General features: G+C 40.3%; 1 long non-coding RNA gene across 1 annotated transcript in view; it reads right to left on the bottom strand.

Annotated features, from left to right (window-relative positions):
• Positions 1-3,568: 3,568 nt before the first annotated feature.
• Positions 3,569-24,710, bottom strand: part of LOC130149368 (uncharacterized) — a 43,257-nt gene continuing 22,115 nt past the window's right edge. Inside the window, exon 3 of the long non-coding RNA XR_008821891.1 lies at positions 3,569-8,622. This is a non-coding gene — a long non-coding RNA (uncharacterized LOC130149368). The remainder of the gene's footprint in view (positions 8,623-24,710) is intronic.

Here is a 24,710-nt window from a genome sequence, read left to right as displayed (position 1 = left end):
AATAGATTTTAATAAGAAGAAATCTACTTATTTTTCAATAGGCAGATTCATGTTCTTGTCCTAGCATCCATAACAAACCAGCTGAATAGTGTAATAGCTATATCCTTATGTCAGGGTTTTATTTTGACTTGTTTGTAGAATTTTAATTTTTAAGCTTTTCAGTACAATTTTAAGTGGTGACAGAGAACCTTTGCATGGGCATGATATTGAGGTAGATACGTGCTGTTGCTGGTCATGTAAGGTCAGCTTTGGAAAGCAGTCATTGTCTTTTCACCTAATGACTATCTGGGCATCCAAAATGAAGAAATACAACTTGATCTTTCAGAACTGCTTCGTATCTGAATCTTCTGTTGGCCTTACCTCAATACTCTGATGTGCATTGAAATCACAAGGCACTTTTGGCTCCAAGCTACCATCAACTAAATTGTGCATCAGCATAATCATGCTAAATCAACAGTACTTTGTTGATACAAATACTGGATCGCCTTAAGTACTGAACAGAAGCACATTATTTTCATTTACAGTTCAATTTGAGAAATTTTTTACTTTTGTCTTCTGCCTGGGGACTCTAAGCTGCTCTGTTGGTTGTGAAACCATTTTGAGCATTGCTCTGCTTCCCAGTGCTGAGTCATGTGAAAGAAATAAATGGATACAATCTTTTTCAGACTTGCCTCTTGACAGTCATATACTTCAGGGGAAGATGCAGGTTGTCCACATTTTCTGAAGTCAATCGTTTTTACGTAGCTTTCTGTACTTTGAAGGAAAGGGTCATTCCCATTTCCACTTGCATTTGAACATGATCTTCTCACTAAGATTACAATATTTTACTGTTAGGCTTTGACCTGGAACTGTGCTAAACAGCCATAAGCTTTGATGCTGTATCTGGGAAATACATGGAATATTGTTCCATTGCAAACAAACCCCAACAGTGAGGCTTCCAACATCGCTCATACTGAAAAGATGGATATTACTGCCCTCCCACACCTGCAAGTATAATCTTTTATAAAGCAATGGGAACTGCCTGTACATATGGGAAGCAGAAATTTGCCCTGGATTAAAATGAATGTACAAAAAAAATTTGAGAACAGAGGACTTACAGAAAATGTTTCTTTGCCTGCTGGCTCCAACACACTAGTTCAGATAGAGGCCAGGAAAGCAGTGACTATTTGTTGTCACCATTTGGTAGTCTGTGTGAAATGAGATAGTAAATGCTGCCAGTTCCATTTTCTGACTAATCCAATGCCTGTTCAGTTACAGGAGTTGAGAATGTGCCTGAATAATGAAATATTTCCCATGCTCAAAATCAAGCAGGTGGTTTAGTACCTTGATGAGTCAGGTGTCATAGCAGAAAGCATTATAACTCTTAATGCTTGTTGGCATGCCTGTAGGTAGGCTCAGCCAAGAGGACAAGAAAGGAACAAACTTCTCAGCCCAGGAAGCTTGCTGGCAACATAATGAGGGATATTACCCTGTCACTGCCTAGGCTGTGCTGGAAGATTAATGCTTATTTTTTTCTAATTGCCTTCAAGTAGGAAACCGTGCTACAGCCTCCTTAAGAATAGCCAAAAATTTGTGTGTGCATCTGTGTATAAGTGCACAATTATATATAACATGCATACACACGTGTGCAACACATAACATACAGACTTGCATAACGTAAATGGCTCTGCTGCTACAGGAAGTCACATAAAAACCCCAGCTTCACTAGCCTTTCTCTGCACCTCACAGTTATCACCCCTCATTCAACTTTTTCACTTTTTTGGGTGACATTTTTTCATTGCAAAGTGAATTAAAAAAAGAATGACTAGCAACATAGTAGAAGCACTAAGGATTATAAACCTTTTGTCTAATCAGAGGTTTTTATAGAGTTTTATCATTATGAATTTTCTTCATGAGAGGGTGGAACATCTGAGGAATTACTGCGCTTAAAAGGAAGTGGAAAATATTTATTTTATGATTTCCAAGGACTGGCTTTTCAAAGGCTGTTTTGTTTATATGTCTCAAAGTATGTGCATAGACAGACAAGAGTTTAAAGTTCTTTCCCAAGGTCTTCAAACCAAGCAGTTTATTCCTCCTTTTGCAAGCAGAGGCTTAACACACAGATCAGAGAAAGGGTATAAACCTTAGTACTCTCTAGCAGAAACCAGTTATCATGATTTTGTAGTCGAGCTGGCTGATCACGTACAGAAGCAGAGAGATTCATTGTAGCACTTGCACATTGTCCACGTGTGTGTCCTAGCCAATGCTTCAAGGGCATCGGCAGGCCCGGGATCAGCCACAGTGTATTTCCAAATTCCTGTAGCAAGAGTGGGCCAGAATGATCCTTTTGCAATTTTCTTTGCTCTTAACACATTTGAGGACTCCCGTGTTAGATTTTCTTGTGAGAGTGCAGCGCTCACTCTATCTGCAGCATGACTTTCTTCTGGCGCCTCACCACCTGTCACTGGCTGGTTGGTTAGCTGCCAAAGGCTGCTTACCACAGCCTGGAGAGGTATATTAAAAAACTAGAGCTTCACATTTTAGTGTGGCTTGGCAGTAAGTATTGTCTCAAAAAATCCCATTGCTTAGGGAGGGGCAACCACAGAGCTGTGCTGGGGAAATCCCAACTATTGTCTAACAGCCAGAGAGACTGCAAGTTCATAAGGGTAGTGAACTGCCTTAATGTATTTCATGTATGCCTAAATCATACATAACAAGCCAAATATCCTAGTACACCTGTTTTACATGTTTTATATTAAAACAAACAAACAAAAAAAAAAAGGAAGAAACTCGGTCACTATACTGAGTAAGCTGAAAATTGCATCTCTTATGTAGCAAGCTAGTATTCACAACTATGGTTAGTACGTTGGTTGTTCAGCTGAGAAAAGACTAGTTCACTAAAAACATAAACACAATGAGCCTCCTTTCTGAAAATGGGGCAGCTTTGAGATGCTCCACTTAACGCAGACAGAAATCTAGATGTCCCGAGTAATTAGATATTTGGTGGTTTTGGTGTTTGGGGTTTTTTTTTTCAGATGAGGCAAAGGGAGAAACCAATTTGCAAAACAGACTGTTGGTCTTTCAGTGGTTCATAAAACAACCCCAGATCTCGCTCTTGCTTCTGCTGTACCTGGGATCACCCTACAGAACTGCTAAGTGCCTGTCCAGAGTGTAACAGAGGAAGGCAGTGAATTCACTCCAAACTCCCAACGATTTGAATCTGACAAACTACTTCACCTTTGCCTCCGTGCTTTTAACTCAACTGACCTTTTATATTATTTTGAATTATTCATTAGCTATCTAAAATTAATTTCACAAACTTACAACATTTAAGACTGTAAGCAAAGAGAAACTCATATTTGTACTATTACACTAATAGGTTTAATAACAATAATTCACCAACATCTGTAATCATAAAATAAAAACTTCATTATAATTTCAATACTGTTAATACAAATCCTCAGGTTTGCCAGTACACCAGCTGTGTCCTGGTGCTCAACAACACAAAACAGCAATTCATGCAAAATTACCAGTCTTTGTTTTATATTAAAACAAACAAACAAAAAAAAAAAGGAAGAAACTCGGTCACTATACTGAGTAAGCTGAAAATTGCATCTCTTATGTAGCAAGCTAGTATTCACAACTATGGTTAGTACGTTGGTTGTTCAGCTGAGAAAAGACTAGTTCACTAAAAACATAAACACAATGAGCCTCCTTTCTGAAAATGGGGCAGCTTTGAGATGCTCCACTTAACGCAGACAGAAATCTAGATGTCCCGAGTAATTAGATATTTGGTGGTTTTGGTGTTTGGGGTTTTTTTTTTCAGATGAGGCAAAGGGAGAAACCAATTTGCAAAACAGACTGTTGGTCTTTCAGTGGTTCATAAAACAACCCCAGATCTCGCTCTTGCTTCTGCTGTACCTGGGATCACCCTACAGAACTGCTAAGTGCCTGTCCAGAGTGTAACAGAGGAAGGCAGTGAATTCACTCCAAACTCCCAACGATTTGAATCTGACAAACTACTTCACCTTTGCCTCCGTGCTTTTAACTCAACTGACCTTTTATATTATTTTGAATTATTCATTAGCTATCTAAAATTAATTTCACAAACTTACAACATTTAAGACTGTAAGCAAAGAGAAACTCATATTTGTACTATTACACTAATAGGTTTAATAACAATAATTCACCAACATCTGTAATCATAAAATAAAAACTTCATTATAATTTCAATACTGTTAATACAAATCCTCAGGTTTGCCAGTACACCAGCTGTGTCCTGGTGCTCAACAACACAAAACAGCAATTCATGCAAAATTACCAGTCTTTGTTACTGACTCTTTTCCCTGGCTCCAGTCCCAAAATATTCCTGCTGTTCAGGTCTTTTGTTTCCTCTCACTGGAAGTTTTTTTATTTCCTAGGAGAATACAAAAGATATTCCCCAAGGATGCCTTCAGTAGCCTTTTCACCTCCAATATCATGCCTCCAGCTCTTTATTCCTCACAGTTAAAAGCCTCAAGTGTTTGGTTAATAGTCTCTACTGACTTGGACAATGTGATTCTTTCTCAGGTGCTTCTGGCATCATGACATGCCCACAGTGTTCTCTAGCACCTCTAACCAGTTTGGAAGCTTAAAGCATTAAGTAAAATACTCATATAGCAATAATATTTTCTGACTTCTTTCCTTAAGGATTGTAAAATGTTCAGAAAACCAAACCAACTAACATTTAATGATTCTTTTTGAATTAGGATGATACTCATAGTATTGGATACTCTGCCGAGGTAGAAACTTGAGGCCTTACCCAGGAGCAAGGCCTGAGTGTGTTGGGCACTGTGCATGCTTTTTGTTAGGAACAGTTCCTCAGAAGGAGTTTGCAACTTAAAGGCATAATAAAGGCAAGAGGCTAAGAAGAGGAGATAGGTTCAGGATGAAATATTTCTTTCCTGGATTTGAACCATTAATTCAGAAATAGTCCCATTGCACTGGACCTACTGGTTCAATCACTGACAGCAACTTTCCAGCATGCATTGTAAAAATGTGTTAGAGAGGTGGCAATGATCGGAGAGTTCATGGTGCTGAGATATCACTCGTGTTCCTTCCAGGCAGCTTCTCGTCTTTGCCAAGTAGCCATCCAGAGAAAGGATAGTTTATGTTTCAGACTCCTGGGTTGCCTTTGTGTTTCTTCTCCATCTTAGTCAGCTGACCATCTTGTAATTCCTGGTGTGGGTACAGAAGAGCTTGCATGTTTGCTGACTGAGATAATGGATATCTTCACAGCAGTTCTTTTGGGAGGGGAGGGAGGGGAAAGAAAGTAAAAAGTTTGCCTGTCAGTTGGCTGCATCTGTTATTCCCCAAAGCCTACTGAGAATACAAAAAGGGGAATGAACTCAGATAATCAGTCTCAGATAATGCTCTATTGTGTAGCAGACCACAGATCTCTCAAGCTGCCATTAAGATGAGATTCATCACTGGTAGACAACAGAATAATCTAAAATAATTATCCATTATGAGAGCATTGGCACCTTTCCTGAAAGCATCCTGCACTGCACCTTGGTCGAAAGAGGACACAGGCTGTCTTAGGTCTATATGGTAGCTACACACTCTTTCTCTCTCCTTTTATACTGGGAAGCTCCTGTGTTTCTATACCCCCTGGTACTCTGGCAAGTAGTATCCAAATGAAAAAATGGCACATGTCTTTTAAGAACACAGGTTTCTCAGGTTATAGGATACATGCATCTTTACACTGATCATTTGGTCACTCACTACTAGAGAGAATAAAGATTTTTTCAGTGGTATCTGGAGCACAAAAGTCTGTTAACAGTGTGGTTCTCTGGCTGAGCAGATTAGAAAATTCAAGATGTATATCATTTAAAGGTGTTTTAACCTCACTGGGAAGCTAGCAACATCATGTTTTGATATTGCTTTCAAAATAAGTATCAGAATTGTGTTTGGGCAAATAATGTGCCTGTAAAATGGGCAAAACACTTGCAATGATCTTACAAAGTGAGGGGAGACAGATGCTACACTGCAGTCAGCCATTGGTCTTTTGGACAGACCACTTCCTCAATGCTCTCTCTCCCTGTCATTCCCTACCTTATTCGCATTGCAGACTCCTTACAGCAGGACACATTTCCTAGTAAGAGTCTGTGAAATGCTAAAAAATTTCAGACCTTACTGCTTGTTCATTTTCATGCTGCTTTGAGACCTTAAGTGACTCATACGGGGCAGCTTCAAGGGGAGACTGGACAATGCTTTTAGTGCCATTGAACCAACTCAGGTGTGTCTGCACTGAAAATGTACTCCAGTCCATGTATCGCTGATATTCTGTAAAAACCTGAGGAGTTATAAATCTGGATTTTAAGGTCCAGTTTTGCAGCTACTGAGGTTGTTCTTGTGTATAAAGAATTTTTCATTTTAGCTAAAAGTTCACCTTTTAACGCTTGTAACCATTTATCACAATGACCAGGATTATAAAACTTTAATTCTAAGACTTACTGTGAATATTTATGTTCAAAAAATAAAGTCCGGAAGATGACCAGTTGCACATCAGCTCTGGACTTGTTATGTGACAAATGTGGGATTCTTCATTTTGTTTAGACCCTTAACTAAACTTGCCCACATAAGCCAATTTTATTTCAGCAACAAAGAATTTAAAAAATGAAAGATCAAAAAGTTTCATTTTGATTTGGGATTGTCAGATCAAATCATTTGGTTAACATCTTTATGACTGTTTCATTCTACTATTATTGCTATGTCTAAAGGTCAATCTCTTTATCCTATGGTACAGATCTTTTTTGTTTGCATAGCTGATTCAGTCTTTCCTCCCTGAACCAGATGTAACAATCTCCCTTTGACCTTCTCTGTAGGTGTTGTAGACGAAATTCTGCACAAGGTGTTAAGAGGGAATATGAACAGACTTACAGCTTTGTCTATGGTTTCAATAGAAGTAAGAGAAAAACAGTCCAGCATCAGCATAAGACATGAAAACATCCTACAGGAGTGGGATGATTTCCTGAGCTCTTTGGGAACAAGGGCACTTAGGAAGACAGTACAGCTATTAACTCATTACTTAAGCAGAGATAAAGCACTTTGAAATACTATGTATTTGATAAGTTTTATATAGACCAAAGAGACAGCTTGATGGATGAATTTTCTGTCAGCCTGTCACATGACTCTCAACAAATGTGATGTTTATTCCCGTTTTTCATAATCTCTGCTGTATAATAGTAATAAGACAGTAAGCAAAGTGTTTCAAATCAATGGTGCATTTCTTGCCTGGTGGAAACCACTTAGCCTTCATTTGTGTTTCCAAGGTGCTTCACCTGAAGGTCAGAACAACTCCTTAGATACACCATGGACATTGACTGTCCTGGCACTTCAGCAAAATCACAGGCAGTCTCCAGTTTTGACAGAATGAAGTAATTTTCTGACAGCTGGTGCCCATAATACAGATGGTGATCTCAAAATATCATCCTAAGCTTTCTGTTCGAGGAGGGTGGGTAGTGCAGTGTAACCCTACCAACAACAAATAGCTTGTTTGTTCCTTTTCTGTGTGGTTGACACTGCAGTTCTGTTCTGAGAAACAGGATTTTGAGGTATTATTACTTTAGGACTCAGGACATTTGAATTCAATTCCTTGTGAATGTCATGTCTGCTGGGATACTGGGTAAGTCTAGATCCAACAAAGGACTCCAGTGCCCTACAAAGCAATGCCCAGGCATGCAGAATGCAGAGCTTTGTGCCTGGTAGTAGGCTTCCTATGTAGTGACTTGTTATATATGAGGCATAAAATAGCTTTCCTATTAAGCACAAACACTTAGACACCAGACTGAACTTTAGGCTTTTGATGCCTAAGTCAGGGTGGCAGGTAGAGGCCTCCTTTCATTCCACCAGTGCCCAGAGCGACCTCACAGAGACAGGTACCTACACTTCTTTGAAGGAACAGGACAGAGTTTTTGATTTTTATTGTTTCTGTCTCTCCTGCAGAATACAAGTGATAAATAAAACCATAATCTCCTTGGTGGCTATCATCTTCTTCAAGTCCAGATTTTAGAATAGTATGACACTGATTACTGAACTCCTAGAGAAAGTCTACCTTTTAACAGTGAAAACTTATCATAAAGTTTCTAGAAGATACTTTTATGCATCTCTTATATTTTCCTCAGCTCTTTTGGTGAAATATTTAGCTGAATGTTGACAGGTATTGTATATTACTGTGGCTCAACTGTGCTCTTTACATTGATGTGTACTGAGAATCAGGATATATGCATCTGTTCCTTCCCTTTGCTTCAGCAAGGCAATCCTTTTCTTTGAGGTCATGAGTCCTGCAGAATGAAGCAAAAACTTGAACCACCTCAGTCATAGCTCAGTCATGCTTAGTGTGAGACCATCCTAGACTGATTCCAGCAGAAAACCTGTGGCTATTTCCAACTTGTGATGTCTTAACTACATGGTGCTGTAGCCGGTTGCTCAGTTTCTAAATACATTTCAAGGGAAACAGTAAATTTGGATTGTTATTGCAGCAGAGCAGTCCAAAATATTTTCCACAGCATTTCCCCGCTGCAGCAACCCTCCCTCTTATGAGGGCTGCTGGAGCTTCCTTGTCTTCCATTCTGCCATCACAGGGTCCTCTCCATCTTCTACCTGAGGGCAAAAGGTGTGGGAAGGATAAAGAAAGTTTATCCCATGTCTGGTTTGAACAATGTATACGTTATCTACTTCTCATAGACGTCAACACTGACATCTTTTTTTCTTTTTTTTTTTTTTTAAATCACTACACCATGACAAGGAGCTTCTAGCATTCAGAGGTGTGGGCAAATCACACTTCCACAGTGCATATAAGCCCCACCACAGCTGGACATACAATTTTCAACTCCCACATTTGTGTAAGTGGCCCGTTCCTGGAACCACCTAATGGAGAGGACATCTTTATCCCAAGAGTATTCTTGCTAGTAAAACCTGGTGATAGTGGGTTCCTGTTCCTGGGCAAAATAAATGTAAAAGTGGTATACTGAGTAGAAAAGCCATCCAGGGATTTGATCCAATAGAACCACTGGATGTGAGTCAACCACTTCCAATCAGTAACCCTATGCTCTGCTGTCTTGCACTTTATTCATAAGGATCATTTAGAATGAATATTGATTTTGTAAGCAATGTGGTATATTGGAAAAAGTCTGCTAATACCAGTAGGTGAAGAAACTGACTTACACCTTCGGTCCATTCAAAATTCATTATTTTGAGGTTATCATAAGTGAATGAACTAGTGGATTTTTATGCATATTTACACACAATTACCTGTACTTTAAAAGGTGCATATAGGACATTAATATTTTATCTCGCTAGCTATGAGCAAGCTCTGATCTTACCACTGCTCTGCACATTTTTTATTCAAGTTTTGCTTGCTTAGAGATGTATCTTGATATTTAAAAGGTTTATATATTCTATTTACTGTTTCAACAAACATATGTGAATATAAACAATGTCCAAAAAAAGTTTCTCCATGACTGAATAAAGGATTTTTCAAACTGTGGGTCTGCACACTGTGGAAACTGATACAAGATGGAAAGGATGGCCTTTTTTGAAGGGACCTTGGGAGACCTTGCATGCCTAACACTGACAAAAGTAGCTGTATGCTTTATACCAGGGGTCCTCAAACTACGGCCCGTGGGCCGGGTACGGCCCCCCAGGGTCCTCAATCTGGCCCCCGGTATTTACAGAACCCCCCCACCACCCCCCCCCGCCGGGGGTTGGGGGGGAAACCAAGCAGCCGCAGGTGACTGCCTGCCACTGCATCCGCATGCCGGCCCCCTGGTTAAAAAGTTTGAGGACCCCTGCTCTATATGCATTAGCTCCTGTCCCAGTTCTAAGAGGTCTATGACATTTTCTGGATAGTGGCTGTTCTGCAAAAATAGGTTGCTTTTTTTCTGAAATCCTGCAAAGATGTCAGAATTTTCCACAGCATTTCTGTGACTAGCCTGTACATCAATGATACTGACAAAAGGCAAATGTTAAACTGACAGTCCATTGGTGTTTGTGTTAGAACTGGTTTGTTGCATTGGACAAAGCATCGGTAGACACAGAAGAAAGACAGAAATTCTTTTCAAAAGAGCTGTCACAGTGTACACAAATGAGCCTGCCTGTGATGTGATTATCCCAGTTCTAAGTATCATTTAGCAGGTACTTTGTGCACATGAGAATCATAAAAGATAGCAATAAAAAGATTATTTTAGACTTTCCATCGAACAGAGACTCATTTTTGGTTTCTTTTTGTTACCTTTAAGGAGTCCTTATTCATGAATGTGGGCAATAGGAAGTTTAATTAAAAATAATTAACTATATTGCATCTTGCTGTTGTTAACTTCTGCTCAGTCAGGTAGGACTTGAAAGACACATAGAAGAAAGATTCAGATTTTCCCCAGGTACTTTAATCTTGTTTATTGTCAGCTTCCCTCTTGGATTTTCCTCAGGAGAGAGCCCAAGGTCTGGTGATTGCTTCAGACCCTTATCTTTGTAAAAGGACTGCCCACCAGAAGGAGTAGAAAACACATTATTATACTCAGTAACTACTCACAGTGAATGAGCACAGGTCCATTTTTTGTCAATATTTGTGATAGCTATATGTTACAAAACTTGTCACCTACAGAGCTTATGTAATTATAAATTATTTAAAGGAGAGAAAAACATTCTCAAGAATTATTCCCAACCAGAAAAGAATCCAGCTTTGTCACATTAATGCCTCAGCTCTTCTGTAGTTTTCACAGCACAGTATCTACAAATTTAGGTTGTGTGCCCATAGTCTTTCTAGCCACAACACTCAGATTTATGACAGCATAGATTTCCCATCAGAACAGATGGCATACTGCAGCAGAATTTATTAAAGCTGCATTTCCCAGACCCCTTTCTGTAGCACTCTTGCTCTTTCCCCTCCTTTTCTTAATGTGACAGGACATCGTATAGCTCTGACACTGAAACTAGCAAGAAGACATGTGTGGTTCCTTGCAAGTCTGCACTGCATAAATAATCATTCCGATTACTGACCTGCTAAGGCTCCTAGCTGGCAATCACACAGCAAAGCTTGTCATTTCTCCTGTTTGGTGCTGCTCCACCATTCCCTTATCCTGACTTCTAAGCTGTTATGTGTCTCTCATGTCTGACATCAGAGAAGATAATCAGCTGTGGCTTAGGAACTGTATCATTCTAGGTCTTATGAGTAAGTATCTTGGGTTAGTAAGAACACAGACAGGTATCGAAAAAAGGATGTGACTTGACAAAATAAGGCCAAGTTATGAGTCTTTATGTTTCTAGGAAGTGTTATAATTTCGGGTTTTCCATAAATCAGGTTTGTAACAGATGGGTGAAATGTAGGTCAGATGGAGCAGACATCTTAGTAAACACTTGCTTTATGGTTTTTTTTAATAATTTCTGTCTCTTGTCACATGATAAAAGGAGGTTTAAATCAATCTGTGCAGACCGCTTCCAGTAACACAAGGGATAATGCGAGGGCAGACCTGCAACATGAAGGGCAGGATTCTGGCATTCGTTTGTGCCTTGTGTCAGGTTCATCTTGGATGCACACTGGATAAAGCAGCAGCGTTGCAGGCAGAATTTGTACACCTGTTAATAAGTACTGTGACAAAAATGACACACAAGACCACATACTGAGCTGAAGCTCTTGCAGTCCCAGGGCATCAAAGGGTCAACCAAGGACACAGTGGCAGCCTTGACTTTGAATTTCCTGGCTGTTGTTGACCAGCTCAATACTTGAGGTTCATGTGTCTCCTTCATATTTTGAAAAAAGCTGCATGGGACACAGAGCCCCCTCCTCCAAAACATAAGGAATTCCCAGTCCTTTCCTTTTAATGGCTCACAGCCCCTTCTGTAAACATATATATTGAAGAATTTAAATGATGGGCTTTTACGTTGGATATCCCTGGATCTGTGAGGGCCTGCCATATAAATACATCACACCTCACAGGTGCAAGCACTGTTGCTGCTCCTTTTGAGCTGTAATGGTCTCTGATGTTGTTGCACCTGCTGCACATGCTGCAGGTTCTCATCTTGTGACGTATGCAGAGCTCAGCGTGTATTGCTCTGCCCTTGCGGCTGCTTTGGGCATAGAGCTAATACAGATCTCCACTTCTTACTTGATTTAGCTTTAAATATGAAAAAATAAACTTGCAGAAGATTCAAAATCATCTGTCATATTACCCTTTTTTCCCAAATACTTCCCTCCAACTGTTTTCCTCACATCTGGTATCTTTCCCTAATTTAGACACCATGTTTCTTGTTTTACATCACTGACCGTGTGTTACTAGGATTTTAATCCCCAGTAAAGGTTGAGTCAAACCCAGGAACTTTTTTCCTCATACATTTCTAAGTTTGTTTAGTTCTGAGCCTAAGAACAAATTATTTTGGCTATTATTTCTTTATACAGTTTATATATTTTATGTACTCTATCTAGAGAAGCCAGCCAATAAAGCACTTGCATATGTGCTTAATTCAATGGAATTGCCATTCATCTTAAAGATATAAGTACTTGACTTTCTGACATCCCTGGGTAGAGCTGTAAACAGGAAATTACAGATACTGATACAGATTTAAAAATCTCTGTCTTAGAATACTTCATAGCCTGTATGGAAAATAATTCTTGAACCAGACTCATGTCTATGGGCAAAAGGCGGGTAAGAAATTACATGGTTTCCGTGATACACCTTTGGGGGCCACTGCTGTTAATTGCAAGCCAGACCTGCAGTGGGGCAGATGAAGGCCAGGCTACGTCTTCCTCGGCAAGCGCTGCATGAAGAGGGGTGCAACAGGAAGCCTCTGGCTGGGGCCTAAAGACAACATCCACTGGAACTGAAATCAGTGGTAACCTTTCCACGGCATGAAATCACATTTGGATAGGATCCAATAGGAAAATAAATTTTAACTTTCTGTGGAACTGACTATCTTTGCTGCCATCCTGTTCATTTAAAAGGAATAAGCAAAGACCCATTTCCCCTCATGCAGCGGAAACTTATTAGAAACCACTTTTTTTGGTGACACATCTAAGCTCCCCTCTGGGACCACTCATCCCGTAAAAGTCGTTTAAGGCATTTCTGAAGAATAGCTACCGGTACTTGTTCTGGCTCTGTTCTGATTCTTCCTTGCTCTCTTCTCTCTTGAGTGAATTTGTTGGCTCCTCTATAATACATACAATATTAATCAGAGCCAGAGACACTTTGCCACATACAGGTGAGCTGAATAGGGTCATAAAAGCCTTTGGTGGGAACACAACTCTGGTTTCACCAAAGTAGTTACACATACATGCTTGTAGCCTATTTACTTATCATTACCTTAAAGAAACCTTGCAACTTCTCTTATCTTTGGAGAAATTTAATCTGATTCATCACAGCTGCATTTTATGTTGTCTTTTTTCTAGATTTCTGCACAAAATCAGAGTATTATGCTTTGCCTCGCTTCAGCTTTTGGCAGTTGGTGGTCTTTAAAACAGAGATGAACTGGTGAACTGTTCTTGACTGGAAAGGCCATGCAAAAGGCAATGCACTTCTCTTCATTGCAGCTGTAGGCTGTGGGTCCATGTGGTGCTATAAGTAGAATGGGTTCTTTACTGATCAAATATCAACATATCTTTGATAGAAAATTACCTGTATAGAATATATTTATTGCAGTACAGTTACCTCACTTTATGAGAAGTGGAAGAAGAATACCGTGACTTGTGGCTGTGTCTAAGCTCTTAACAATGGACCATTTGATCTAGATAAATATGATGTAAAAGCTCTGCAAGAAACACATCTTCATGTTTAATGACTCATCTGTCGTGGATGGAGAACAACTGCCTTTCTCCACCTCCAGGAGAGTTGTTAGAAATGAAGCCTTTCTCCTTTTCACGTTGTCACTGTTTTTAACAAACAGCAAAAACTAAACGTGCCTCCTTGCTTGATGTTGCCCTGAAACTATGCGTAGTAATGGATTATCAAAGCAGTGCAGCTCTGCTTGTTAGGGACATTTTCCAAAGTGGAGCTTTGATGTACCATGGCACAAGAATTGTGCTCTGGCTTCTAATTAGTGCTGACGTGGATTTGATAAGGTGCAGAGGCAGGGCTGGGACTGCAGTTGCCAGAGTGGTGTCTCTCGCCCAGCATGAGCAGTTCCAGTACATGCACACCACTAGGGAGGGTAGCGACCTGCCCTGTGATACAGCTCCACAGCCGCATGGCGTTTTATATTTGTTTCCACCATTAAAAAGACCCACTTAAACTCAAAAAACCTGTAAGCAGTGAATGGAAATTATAGCCTGGCAAAGATGACATTTCTCAGGATTGGCTATCTTGAAAATGCAGCCTGTTGGTCACAACTGTTGAGTCATTAATTTCCTTTCTAGGCAAGCAATTAGTGCTCTGTTTCCTGTGAAGAAAATTTCCCTTTGGATGGCAGTGAGTGAGGCTGGGCAAATGATGACAGTTTTGCAGAGGTTAGCCAGCTGCCTAATCCTTAGAAAAGTTTCTGACAAGATGCATTTTACAGAGGAACACTTGCATGTCCATAAACATCCACACACATGTTCATTCACATCCCACACAGAAATGTCAGCCACGATATGGGCCTCATTGTTCCCTGTGCTGTAAAGATAGGGTTTATGCCTAAAAAACTTATAAACCCCACAGCTGATGCCACCTGAAAAGTGATAGATCTATATAAATCAATGAGATTTGATTTATACCAAGTGAGAAAAACATAATTTCTCTGCTTTTATTGGAGCTTTGCTTGAATAAAGATTAAAAAAAAATATGACAGTGTATACCTAAATATATCTTATTTGAGCAAAGATAGAGAGAAATAGACGGATTTTCTTATTCTTCACTTTGTTGTACAGTTCATCTGTCTCTGTTATTATAAGTGAAAACTGATAGACATTAATAAACTAAATATTTCTCACCGTGCATTTTATTTCTGTTGTTAGTGAGTGCTGCTCAGCTCAATTTCAAATCCAGTTCAGACTGCAGAGCATTAATAAAGTCAACTGATGAAACAAATTCCACCTTTTATAATCTTAAGCTCTAAAAGATTTACTAAATTCTAGTGTCCTTCGATCTCATGTGACGTGTGCAGTCAGAGGAAAATATAAAAACTGCAGCTGGGCAGATAAGATTTAGATTAAGAGAACCATTGCCTCAAGAAATCACAAATGTTGAATTCAGTTTGGATGTTGCACAAAGCAGAACATAAAGCTGTGGGAAGAGCCTGTGAACCCCCTACTGCTGGACAAATTTCTTAATGCAGCTGCAGCACTTCAGTAATCAAAAAATGACACTATACCTTTCTCTTTCAGTTAAACAGGAATAATTATAAATAAGCTTTCTATGAAACTCTTTCCACCACTAAGCATGGCATTTTACATTGAAAATTGCTGCCCCACGTTTTTCAAAGGCCTTCAAACACATGAACATTTTCTGTAAGGGCTTGGGGACAATGGGCAGATGCGGCTCCTGGTTATATGGCCCATAGGATGGGTAAGGACAGGAGCCTTCCCTCAATATCACGTGGCCAAGGGTAAATGATGCTGTGCTCTTGCCAGTGGATTCCCCTACTCTTTGTGGAACAATGTGCTGGACCGGGTCCTCAGCCTGTGCAGGCCCCCAGGGTGCCAGCAGAATGTCAGGCTTCCCCTGCAAAGCTGGCCATGCGGTTTGGTACTTCTGGATGTCAGCCCCAGCTCTTGCTTGGATGGTAATCTAATGGCCTTGAGCTACTGGGGGATTTCTCTGCACCTCTCTCTCCATCTTCTCCTTCTTCCCCCGCTTGTCAAGTGCAGAGGGAAACTTTTTTGGCTGGAGGAGAGGTATGGAGGGGAGGAATAATACACATCTCTCTGCTTCTCTGATCCTGGAGCTGGTAGCATGGGAGGCAGAGCCACACTGCCTCTGTTCTCATTGGAATCTGTAGTTACCATTCCCCAGGGGACAATTATTCAGTTGGGAGCTTTATGAAGCAGCAATGGTCTCCCAGGGATCAGTCCCTCAAGGCAGGTGAGAGGAGTAAGAAAACTGAGACAATGTTCTGGCTCTGTTTGACAGAATATTTCCTCTGTGTTTGTTGGTTTTGCCTGTTCCTGGAAATGCAAAGGGCCTAGAAATAGTTGTGGACCTGTCTGTACATGCTGATGCCAGTTCTCTTTTTCAAGTTCATCCAAAGCTAGAATGAAGAGTAATCTCAGAATTGATTTTTGCTTCTGATGAGCTCTGAAATATGTGTCAGATTTGTGCTTCAAAGAAAATGATTATTCACCCACACAGGATTGCACTTTTTTTATATTCTCCTCTGCATTTTAACTACATGCTGTGGACTGTTCTTCCAAACAGAGAATTCGGATGCTCAGCTGAGTACCAGCAGCTTTTGTGACACGTGTGCTGCAGTAAACAGCCCTTGTTTCTTCTGCTGCATATAACCTGAGGTGAGCACTTTTTTTCTGCAAAAAAATTAGTATTTTATTTCTCAAAATATCTTTTTTTTTTTAATTAATATATATGTGTGTGGATAACTATTGATTAGGCCCTTACAAAAAGATTTTCCAGTCACAGTGAAAAATTCCAGTGAAGTGGTTGGTCATGTTGCACAATACTAATTGTTTTAGGGAAATAAATGAGAACCATTAAGCTAAGTTGATCTGTGGTTCACACTTCTTGAAGATGAGATGAACACCTACATTCAGCGGCCAATTTTTCCAAAATGAAGTATAGTCTTTACATGTTTATATTATTCTGAGCCTTTCAGAAAAACATCTGCAGGGCCAGCTTCAGGTCAGAGTCCTGCCTGGAGCAGCACAAAACCAGGGAGTGTGGCTGCAGTAAAATTTGCTCCTTAATCTGAAGTGAAGAGCTAATTCTTGAGCAGTGAGGCAAGGTAACAGAGTGGTGATTATCCATACTTTATGATTATCATAACTCTGCTGCTGCTGCAATATTTTCAGCCAGCACAGGATCCACTTACCATGCCACCTTACAACCATCAACAAGGAGCACAGTAGATCCCAGCTGGGACACATATCAGCATATATTATGGCTGAGGGACAAAGTAATTCTCCTATCTGCAGGAATTTATACTTACAAACCAGAGTGTATCACCTGCCTGGGGTGGTAAATCCTTGCTGTAGCTGATTGCCCAGTAGTCTGGCTCTGTAGCAATGCAGGGGATCTCATGGGCAACCTAGACCTGCTGTTGCACAAAGCTATCTCATATTAGGTTTATAGCCAGGAGCTGCTGAAACAACAAGGGCTTATATTTGTTTCCTTTAAGTGCTGATGTGAACAATAGTTCACTCAAAAGACTATTTGCACAAAGTAATTAGGAAGGGTGTGAACTTGCCTGACGAGTTATGTTTCACAACTCAGCTGTGTGCTCAAGGCTGCCTTTGCTACTTAGCGTGAGCGGGTAGTCAAGCTGAGTGCATAGGCTTCATATCAGGAACAGGCTTGTGGCTGTGGCCATAGATATTCTCCTTTCTACGCCTTTGTTCTCTACGTACCCTTCGTCTGTCTTGCCTATTCAGGCTACAAGCAATTTTGGGGCAGGGATTGTTTCTATCGATATGCAGAGTGGAATGATGCACTAGTTTGAACTCATCACCAGCTCTGTACATGCCCCAAACCCAGAATCAGTACAGAAACATCAGCACAGCATTTGACCATTAAAATTGTTGTGGAGGATAATTAATCCAGACAAATATCACATTGACAAAGTTATATTGTCTCCTAGTTCCTTTCACTCTGCTGTGCCCTTTAGCTACAGCCTATTTAGATGAACAGCATTTACACTAAAGGGACCTTGATGTTGAACAGGACTACTGTGTAGTACTATAACAGAAACTGAGGACATTATCAAGCGGTGCCCAAATTACTTAGTGCAGGGATAAGGAATAAGGTGAACAGCAGTAACTGTTCAGCAGTGCCCTGGATGCCAATTGATGAATACCTTCATGGTCCTGGAGGGTTTGTGCTTGGGGGAGTAACTAAACAGATAAGGGAGGGAGGATAAGAAACAGCTGTTTCATGAACTATGAACTGAATGAAGGTAGATTTAAACTAGTTCGAGGTTATAGCCTGTAAAATAAGGCCAGGATAGCTGTTGAGCTCCTGTCTTACTGAGGTAATAGGAAAACAACTTGATTTATAGTGAGTCCCTTTGGCCTTATTTATATCTGGACTTGTGGCAAAAACTTCCGGAGTGAGGCATTCCTACTCTCATTTCTGTAACTTACACCACTTTGTTTTGTAATTTTTATTTTTGGTAATCTCTTTTGTAAACAGAATGTCCTGCAGAGACCTACAGTAGTGAGTCCAATGCAAACAGGACATCAAAATGCATTACATTTAAAAACACATGCTGGTGTATGGTTAAGATTACAACATTCAGAGCTACATTATATAGGATACACTATACAAACACTTGAATTTCTCACACAGTTACCACTATTTTTGAGGGAGTTTATGTTTGAGTTTCTTAGCACCTTATCACAGATTTTATTAACCGTTCCTTGGAAAATCCTTTCCTTTCCTTTCCTTTGTATGTAACAGAAATTGGTGTGTAACCAGACCACAGGGATATCTTTGCACAGGGTATTCTGCTCAGGCACTCTATAACAGACCTTTAAGGCAGCTGGGATTTGCAGGTAGCCCCAGCTCTGGGCAGTGATACAGCCAAGCCTGGGAAGCTGCCAGGCATGCAGAGCCCACTGGGGCTCTAACTCTTTAGGCTCATGAGACTGCTCAGACCCATCTCTCACGCTCTTCTCTCTCCTTGTCACTCAGCTGCTGCCACCCAGGTGCTGAAGCAGCCAGCAACAGTTTTCTGGTCCGCAATGTCTGTCCCCTTGCTTGTGTTCCCTTGCTGTCCCTGCTGCTGCTGTCAGATGAAGGTGGCTGATGGTTGCAAGGAGCAGACTGGGCAAACAAGATGCAAGAGGCTGGGGGACTGCCCACACTGCAGTCTCAAGTCCAGTGGCTCCTACTAAAGACATAGAAAAATGCAGAAACAGGTAACATCCCAATATTTTAGTCTATGTCTTTGTTTGGAAAGGAAGTCCCATATTAAATTGGAAATCTAGCAACCTATTTGGGGCTTACTCCAGCCTTGCTGAGAGACTTAAACTGGAGCGTCATGGCTTAGCTCTGTCTGGTAGAGTAGAAATATGTGAGAAGATTTGGCCCCTGTAGAAGATAGCTTCCAGTCCAATTCATTTCAGTGATTTCTGTGTTTGTCTTGCAGCTTGTCCTTCAATGAGATGGAGTACCGCAGTGTGTGGGAACTTACTGTTTTGTAACTAGCTTTTGCAAAAAAAAAAATATTGCTTTGATAGAGATATCATTCAGTTTAGGCAATGTCCAAGTTTTATCAGGGCCTTCCAGTCTGCTTAATTTGCTCATATACCACATGATTGTGACCCCAGTTTCTCAGATGACTTTGACTGTTCCCTCCCACATAATTAATTTAATGCAACCCTGAAAACAGCGCAGTTTAGTCTCTGTGGAAAGCCCTGTAGCTCCAGCACAACTTAATTCTTTCCAGCTCTTTTTTATCCACGGACTTTCTTGCAGTGGAAAGAAATGGCAGTGCAGGAGCTGCTGAGAGACAGCATCCCTACAGCCATAAAGCTGACACACTAAGACAAGCAACAAGGTAGCACTTAAAAATCTCCTGACACAGCCAAAAAAGAATGTTTGCTCTAAAAACTTGTCTAACTATGTTAATTAAAAAGAGCAACTCAACAAAGAAGAACAAATTCCAGTCTTTATGAAGGCAACAGGAATCTGGAATTACTTTCTAATTACTGAAGTGCAGTTACAAAAGATTTCCACTGGCAGAGGCAAGATCAGTTTCAGGCCCATGTCACAAGCCACATTTTAATGTTGTTTTAAGGACAATTTGCCCCAGGTGTGGCTAAAGTGTGTATATGGATTTTAGACGGGAGGAATAAATACCTGGGGAAATTCTAGACATTTTTTTTTATATATTGGTGAGATACAGGCAACACTTACGAATTGAAAACAGTCCTAGAGACAGCCTTTGGACATTGCTTTCAGAAAGATTGATTCTTATCGTCTTATCAGCTGAAGCATATGACTGCAGAATGCACCAAGAGGCGGCAGACCGTTTCCACAGCTATGACACAGAAATGACCAGCAGATTATCTGCTTGAGTACAGAAGGTCAGCAATCTTGCTGGGATCTTGGAATACAGGGAGGACAAATTCCTCTCTGTTACCAGGTACAAGTTTAAGGAAAAAAAAAATAATAAAAAGTGCAATCGATTTTAATGGAGTGACTCTGGATTTACACTATTACAGCTGAGACCAGAATTTGGCTCATTGTGTGTAGATATATCTATGAATAACCTTCTTAACCTGTTGGAAAGCTAATGATGGAAAATGTTCCCCATGAAAGCATATATATTACAGCTGTGTAAATATATTAAAAAACCCCAAACTGTCAGCAAACTTGCTGGCAGACATATGAATGTTTCAACAAGTTCTCTGTACTCCACATAGCTTCATTTTTATTCTCTACATAGACACGCATACATGCAAACACTTGCATATATAGACTTAATAGGGTTTAAAGAGTACAAGACTCTTAAGAAAGGTAATTTTGATCAGCTAGCTCCCCCAAACAAACAGGATCCTGTTGCAGAATATATGGGATGTGCTGCTTATGAAACACATTTTATAAACCTTACCTGCTTGCCAGCTGTGAAATTCAGCAGGCAATCTACATAATAACCCTGAGATTTAAGAAACAGAGGGCCTTTTTCTCTCCCTTCACATCTTCCAGGGGAGAACAAGAGATGCCCTAATGATGGCACTGGAGTCTCCCCAAAAAATCTTCAGCAAGAGCAGCTGTCCTTCTTGAGACTTGCTGTAAATTGCTTTTATTGTAGGCTAGTGGCAAATTTTTAAGGAGCAAGGAAGAAACATAGAGTAGGTGTCTTTTAAGTCCCAGTGCCCCTTGGAATTACTTCTGGAGAGGTGTGAGTGACACTCAAGGCTAAAGCTAGAGACATGATCGATCGGTCCTTCATTTTTATAACTGTGTTTAATAAATAAAGTGACTCCTGACCCAAACTTGTACATCCACTATTTCAGTGGAAAAAAAAGGGGGGTAAGGGAGGATTTGACACATACTTCTGGTATTTTTAAAAGCTAATAGACTGGTTAAATCCCTATAACTGAGTAGTTATAGTGAATAGTTAGTGTTTTTGGCAAGGCTGTTAAGACATATTTACAGCATGCAATTGGAAAATAAGCTTGTTATAAATAAACTATTCCCAGTTACAGATTAAGAAAATATTGGATATGTACAAAATGACAGCATTAAACAATGAAAGTATTTCCTGAGGAGCTGAGCCTTAGCAAAAGCCACAGACAAAATATTTTTAGTGGCATTCCAACACTGTGTTTCAGAGCCATTTATAACAGAGCTCATTATGAGATATTCCTTTCTGCTACAGGCCACAGCTGGATATACCAAAAAATAACCCTCAGGAAAAAAAAGATTAAAGAAATATTTACCTATGAGAAAGAGTCACAGTACCTGGCTTTATTTCATACAGCCAATTTCTCCTTTTCGATCCACCATGTGGGTTCAAGAGAAGAATTTGCCCTTATGTCTCCAAATCTTCAAGCCCCTGCCTCTCCTGAGGACTGCTATAAATCCTGAGTCATTCCCATCTGCAGGACCACAGAAATCCCAGAAAAAGGCTTCTGTAGAAGCCTGGCAGGGCATGAGGATACCTGTATATGTGGGCTGTAATTACCTGCTCCCCTGCCATCCTCCTACAGCACAGTAGCTGTGAACCCTCTTTACAGCACATGTAAAATGGATCCTGACTTCAGCTATTGTGCTGGGCATGAAAACTAGCTTTCAAGTGAATCATGCTGCTAAAAAGTTCAGGTATACTTTGTCTGTTTAGAACAGCAAACCCAAACACTAAACTAATATCTGTATTATAGCTCTTAACGCCTAAGATAAGGTGGGGAGGTGGAGGGTGAAAGGAAGAGAACACAAGTGTAAAAATGTGTAGCCTCTGGGCAGCAGTGGCTGGAATGCCTTCAGGGCACTAGGAGGAAAATACTCAGAGGAGGCACTTTGCAGGCTTTGTAAAGGATAAAAGCATCATTGCCAGTGAAACTGCCCTGCCCCGCAGGCCAGCTGTGTTACTGTTCAGTGACACCACAAAGGGCATTTTGGTTGCTCCCCATTGGGCATGTATCCACCTTAATAACATTTGTGATAGTCTGCTTTGTCCTGCTTGTGACTCAAACCACAGCTCACCCCAGGCACTTTTGTTTTATGCAGCAGTTTTGCCTCCTACCAATCTATGTCTGTACTCCTGGGTTTTCACCTTTTTCCTCCCAGCCAGGGCAGATGGCGCAGTCTGTAACTGACCCAGGAAAGCCGTTCCGGGGAGAAGCAAGTTGGAAGGAGGCAGAGGGGTATCATCCCTTTGCTCAGGGGACAGCTCTATAGAGAGCTACATCTAATTTTGCTTCTGTTCCTCTCCTTTCCTGTGTGAATGGTTTTGATAGGGTGTGTGCAGGGAAGCCTGCCAGGCTCCTGCAGCTGCCTAGCTGGTTACACTTTCCCAGGGAGAAGACATGCAGGTAGAGCTGCCAGTTGTCTTCCTTAGCTGAGCTTGCTGTATAAATGCGTACACTCTTCACACGTTTGACTTTCTTTTGGAGAATATTAGTTCATGCATGTCTGAATGACTGCAACTCAACACACATCAAGTGCCACCTTGTCTTCTCACCCTTTGTATGTCCCCTTGTGTGCTGACTTTAAACATACCCAAACCCAATTGTATAAATAGACGCACAGGAATCCATGCCACTGCATGACAACAGCCCTCTCCTGGAAGTGAGAGGCAAAAGGGTTCTCTTGGGTCAATTTGTTTGTCCCTCTGATCAGTGGGGATGCAACACATTCTGAAATAGCTAATAAGAAGTCTAGGTGTTCCCTGATTTTTTGCGGACAACTGTTTACTGCATCAAAAGTTTGTCTTATACTTCTTCCATAAAAGACCATGGATATACACTGATGAGCTTTGATGGGAGCTGAATCTCATTCAATATTTTTAATAAAAAAATAAATACATATCAGTTTTTCTAATCAAGGTGATCCATCTTTTTTTGATGGCAAATTTTAGATCTCTTCTGGGCAACATGGAATTGGCAATGCTAGGTCTTGTTCTAGGAAGATACGAGAGTATTCATACCTCCAACCCTTCCTTCCAAGAGACAGAACAGCAGTGATGGCATATCTTCTGAGCTCATAGAAAGATTTCATAGGCCTGCCCTAACCTCTGGTCCTCCTGCTGTTTTGAATGATACATGCTACGTGGTGGAAAATGAGTTTGAGAGTCCAAATTATTTTATTCCGAGGGAAGTCTAGTATAACTGAAATGAGACTTTTGGCATTTATACTAGCCTGATTTTGTTTTACTGTCTGGATTGCTTGATGCTATGAAGGGCTACACGGTAAGCAAAGCTGTTGCAATGGCCAGAATTTCCTTGTGGGGTTGTTCCAGTGAGTTGAAAACTTAACTAGGAAATCAGATAGTCCTTTACAGAAATACATCATTTACATACTACTTTTCCAAAAAGATCCCAAGAGGACCCTAACATACTGTAGTGAGGTATATTTATGACTTGTTGCATATTTTTTCCATGAATCATATCACATTTTGAAGATAAGAATTTGATAGTAATTGAGGCATGTTTAAGATCAGATAGGAGTGGCAAATTTTATTCGTAGGTAGTGTAAAAACAGAATAGTTCCTCTAGGGTTTATTTCCTTAGCACAAAATCTCACTTCCATTGAATAAAATGCAAGTGTGTCTCAACTTAAATAGGGTTAACTGGATCCACTGAGTGGTATAGATGAGGGTAACAACAGAAGATAATGATTGAGTCTATAAGCCATGTAGAAGCAAAAATAAAACTCAATAGGAAGATTACTGTATTAAACAGGAGCTTTTACATGTGTTCATGAATCTGTATTTACTGTCAGTAACTATATACATAAGAAAATATTTTTTTTACTGTGAAGGTGGTTGAACAACTGGAAAAGAACATGTCCAGGGAAGCTGTGAGTCTCCCTTCTTTACAGAAATTCAGAACTTGACTGGTCATTGTCCTGAGCAAACTGCTTTAGCTGTAGGGTTGGACTAGATGATTTCCAGAGGTCCCTGCCAGCCTCAGTAATTTTGTAATTCTGTAATTTCAAAGTCCAAGGGAAAGTTTAAGAAAAGATAAAACGTACTCTTTTCTAAAGCTTTGTGCTTTAAAAGCTACAGCTTGCTCCAGCAACAAATAAAAGCTTTTGTTTTGTAGACTTTTTGCATGGAAAGTTGTTGTAAATATGAAGTGCAGCAAAAACAAAGCGTAGAAAAATTGTCAAAGGTAAATAGTAAATTTTGGTACAATTTTTCCTTTTTCCCTGGATTTCCCACTCAAAGCAAAAAGCACAGCATCGGAAGTGAGTGCTGGAGGATGGGACTACATTCAGAAAGCTCTAGTTCTTGTAAGCTGGAAACATAATCAATAACCATGTAGCAGAATGGAGAGTCACCAGTATTGTACCGCCCTTCAGAAATCTGCTGTTGCAAAACCAGGTATGGTGACTGTCATGTTCAGGATAACTAGCTAATGGGCAATTACAGTCAAATCCCTTCAATTT

Source organism: Falco biarmicus, chromosome 5 (assembly GCF_023638135.1).
Source record: "Falco biarmicus isolate bFalBia1 chromosome 5, bFalBia1.pri, whole genome shotgun sequence".
NCBI classification, from domain to species: Eukaryota; Metazoa; Chordata; class Aves; order Falconiformes; family Falconidae; genus Falco; species Falco biarmicus.
This window is presented reverse-complemented; position numbering and strand designations above follow the sequence as displayed.